The sequence below is a fragment of the Pseudophryne corroboree genome, chromosome 8 (genome assembly GCF_028390025.1).
Source record: "Pseudophryne corroboree isolate aPseCor3 chromosome 8, aPseCor3.hap2, whole genome shotgun sequence".
In the NCBI taxonomy this organism is placed as follows: Eukaryota; Metazoa; Chordata; class Amphibia; order Anura; family Myobatrachidae; genus Pseudophryne; species Pseudophryne corroboree.
The window spans coordinates 108,682,944-108,687,587 of NC_086451.1; positions in this window are offsets into that span (position 1 = coordinate 108,682,944).

The following is a 4,644-nucleotide window of genomic DNA, read 5'->3' on the forward strand; positions in this document are numbered from 1 at the left end:
CCCACTAAGAGAGAAACATAACCTAATTTATTTTCCAAATATACTTGTAATGTGCTGGACCCCTGAGTCCAGGGGGCTCACAACTACACACACTGCCAGGGGCGGATCCAGAAGAAAATGATAGGGGGGGCACCATGGAAGGGGAAGTACATTTGCGTGCAGCTTCGGTGCATGTGAGGTGGCGCTTCTTATACAATGCCCACAGTTGTAGCGCTCATTATGCAATGTCCACTGCACTGGTAGTGCCTCTTATATAGACCCTATAGTAGTGGTGCCCCTTATGCAATGCCCGTATTGCCCCCAGTAGTAATGTTGCCTGTAGTAATGCCCGCAGTCATTTAGTGAGTGTGGCCAATTAAAATGAGACGTGATACACAGACATATGCCCCCAATAGTGCAGTGCCAAATCCACAATTGCCCCCACAGTGCCAGATCCACAATTGCCCCCACAGTGCCAGATCCACAAATGCCCCCACAGTGCCAGATCCAAAAGTGCCCCCACAGTGCCAGATCCAAAAATGCCCCTACAGTGCCAGATCCAAAAATGCCCCTACAGTGCCAGATCCAAAAATGCCCCCACAGTGCCAGATCCACAAATGCCACCACAGGGCCAGAATCAAAAATGCCCCCTCAGTGCCAGATCCAAAAATGCCCCTACAGTGCCAGATCCAAAAATGCCCCTACAGTGCCAGATCCAAAAATGCTCCTACAGTGCCAGATCCAAAAATGCCCCTACAGTGCCAGATCCAAAAATGCCCCCACAGTGCCAGATCCACAAATGCCACCACAGGGCCAGAATCAAAAATGCCCCCTCAGTGCCAGATCCAAAAATGCCCCTACAGTGCCAGATCCAAAAATGCCCCTACAGTGCCAGATCCAAAAATGCTCCCACAGTGTCAGGTATACAAATGCCTCCACAGTGCCAGGTAAACAATTTCCCCCACAGTGCCAGGTAAACAATTGCCCCCACAGTGCCAGGTATACAATTGCCCTCACAGTGCCAGTTATACAAATGCCCCCACAGCAGGCATACAAATGCCCCCACAGCAGTTCTGCAGCTGCTTACCGCTGCTGCTTCTCTGCCCGGCTCTGAGGGTGTCAGGAGGAGAGCGCAGCTATGTCTGGCGGCGTGTAGGACTTCAAACTAGCCGCCAGTTCGTGAGCCAATCAGAGCTCGCGGACCGGCGGCTCCTGATTGGCTGCCGGTCCGCGAGCTCTGATTGGCTCACGAACCGGCGGCTGGTTTGAAGTCTGCAACACACTGCCAGATAGCCGCGCTCTGCTCCTGACAGCTGAGACACGCTGCCGCCGGACTGAGCGGCAGCGTGTCTCAGTGACACAAGCGGGGGGGACGGATGGGGCCACAAATGACAGGGGGGGCACGGGCCCGAGTGCCCCCTTCCTGGATCCGCCTCTGCACACTGCTCCCATGTTTTATTACTTACCATTCCAGAGTCCTGTGTCTGAGCTGCAGTCGCAGTAAAGAATCCCCGGCAAAATCCCCGCTGCGCATGCGCTTATTAGGAATTTAGTCACTGGGAGATGGCGGATGCCATATTTCCGGAGACTTGCGCATACGCAGAAGATTCTGGCACATTACCAGAATCTACTGCATCGTGAAGAGGAGGGGGCCCACCCGGAGTCTGCATGCGGACCCCCTCCTCTGTACAAACGCCCCTGGTCTCTGAGTGGTGAATTGATTCCTACCTGCAAATCCCACTTGCTTCAGGGAGCTGCCCTAACCATGCCCCAGTCAGATGTCATTCGGAGTCTGGTGTGATTTTTATTGCTTGGTATTTATGATATGACATTCTAATTCTAATGTGTTTTTATTGAAGATCTAATTCTCTGTTAATGTGAAATGTGTATGTCTGCTTACTCTGTATGGCTCTGCATACATTTTGTGGCACCTTATAAATACAAGTAGGTCTACCTGGCCTGATAACCCAAGAACCCAAGAGCTTTAGCTCCTAATTTGGGTTGACATTACTTCCACACTTGGAGATACAAAACAAAGAAAAAGAAAGAAGACTCTTGGTTGATGCACTCTTAAAAGAAAGACGTATGTCAATGTGTATATTGTAGAGATCATAATACAGGATAGCATAGCACACATTGGTTGTGCAGAACAATCCAATTCAGGATTTTTCACACAAGGAATTCATTCCCATCACCACTTCTGCCTTTTTTCACACTGATATTTATCAGTAATTATTCAATTAATAATTAATCAATTTTTTTCTTAAGGGACTATGGCCCTCATTCCGAGTTGATCGGTCGCAAGGCGAATTTAGCAGAGTTACACACGCTAAGCCGCCGCCTACTGGGAGTGTATCTTAGCATCTTAAAATTGCGACCGATGTATTCGCAATATTGCGATCACAAACTACTTAGCAGTTTTAGAGTAGCTCCAGACTTACTCTGCCTGTGCGATCAGTTCAGTGCTGGTCGTTCCTGGTTTGACGTCACAAACACACCCAGCGTTCGCCCAACCACTCCCCCGTTTCTCCGGCCACTCCTGCGTTTTTTCCGGAAACGGTAGCGTTTTCAGCCACACGCCCATAAAACGCTGTGTTTCCGCCCAGTAACACCCATTTCCTGTCAATCACATTACGTTCGCCGGAGCGATGAGAAAGCCGTGAGTAAAAATACTTTCTTCATAGCAAAGATACTTGGCGCAGTCGCAGTGCGAATATTGAGCATGCGCACTAAGCGGAATTTCACTGCGATGCGATGAAAAATACAGAGCGAACGACTCGGAATGAGGGCCTATATTTTATTGATATTAATAAAAGTTATATTTTATGATCTCTACAATATACACATTGACATACATCTTTCTTTTAAGAGTGCACCAACCTAGGCCAGTATTTACTAAAAATCCGAGTTTGTCCGATTTGTGTTTTTTTTTCTAAGTCCCAATCCGGGAATTCACTAAGCACCAATCTCGGCAGTGTTTGGACTATTCGTAATGGTTTGAATGACAACGTTCAGAAATACGAATGAATAGACAATCGGTCAAACGCGGCTGTTATTTCATAGAATACGGGCATTCACTATTTATTCGTATTTGGGTGTTAGTTTCTGAGTGCTCAAGTGCGGGTCTGTTTTTTTTCGATTCGTTAAAAAAAGCAGCAAAAAAATAGACCTGCTTTTTCCAGTCGAGTTTGGATAACCATGCACAGATCAGTGAGATCTGTGCATGGTTATCTATGGGAAAGGGTCTGTTTAGTGTAAAAACTGGAAAAAAAATTGCGTTTGGTCCCCCCTCCTAAGCACAACCAGTCTCGGGCTCTTTGAGCCGGTCCTGGTTGAAAAAATATGGGGGGAAAAAATGACAGGGGTTCCCCCATATTTCATAAACCAGCACCGGGCTCTGCGCCTGGTCCTGGTTCCAAAAATACGGGGGACAAAAAGCGTAGGGGTCCCCCGTATTTTTGAAACCAGCACCGGGCTCCACTAGCCAGGTACATAATGCCACAGCCGGGGGACACTTTTATACTGGTCCCTGCGGCCCTGGCATTACATACCTAACTAGTCACCCCTGGCCGGGGTACCCTGGAGGAGTGGGAACCCCTTAAATCAAGGGGTCCCCCCCTCCAGCCACCCAAGGGCCAGGGGTGAAGCCCGAGGCTGTCCCCCCATCTAAGGGCGGCGGATGGGGGGCTGATAGCCTTGTGAAAAAATTTGAATACTGTTTTTAGTAGCAGTACTACAAGTCCCAGCAAGCCTCCCCGCAAGCTGGTACTTGGAGAACCACAAGTACCAGCATGCAGTGGAAAACCGGGCCCGCTGGTACCTGTAGTACTACTACTAAAATAATACCCCCCAAAAAACAGGACACACACACCGTGAAAGTATAAGTTTATTACATACATGCACACCTCCATACATACATACATACTTACCTATGTTCCCACGAGGCTCGGTCCTCTTCTCCATGTAGAATCCTTGGGGTACCTGTGAAAAAAATTATCCTCACATAATCCAGTGTAGAATCACACCTTTGTATAATCCACGTACTTGGCAAAATAATAAAACGGAAACCCGACCACGCACTGAAAGGGGCCCCATGTTTACACATGGGACCCCTTTCCCCGACTGCCAGGACCCCCGCTGACTCCTGTCAAAGAGGGTTCCTTCAGCAAACAGGGAGCGCCACGTCGTAGCACTCTCCAGATTGGCTGTGTGCTCCTGTAGTATCTGTCAGGCAGCACACGGCACAGATACAATGTAGCGCCTATGCGCTCCATTGTAGCCAATGGTGGGAACTTTGCGGTCAGCGGTTGACCGAAAGTAACCTCACCGCTGACCGCAAAGTTCCCACCATTGGCTACAATGGAGCGCATAGGCGCTACATTGTATCTGTGCCGTGTGCTGCCTGACAGATACTACAGGAGCACACAGCCAATCAGGAGAGTGCCACGACGTGGTGCTCCCTGATTGGCTGAAGGGACCCTCTTTGACAGGAGTCAGGGGGGGTCCTGGCAGTCGGGGAAAGGGGTCCCATGTGTAAACATGGGGCCCCTTTCAGTGCGTGGTCGGGTTTCCGTTTTATTATTTTGCCAAGTACGTGGATTATACAAAGGTCTGATTCTACACTGGATTATGTGAGTATATTTTTTTTCACAGGTACCCCAAGGA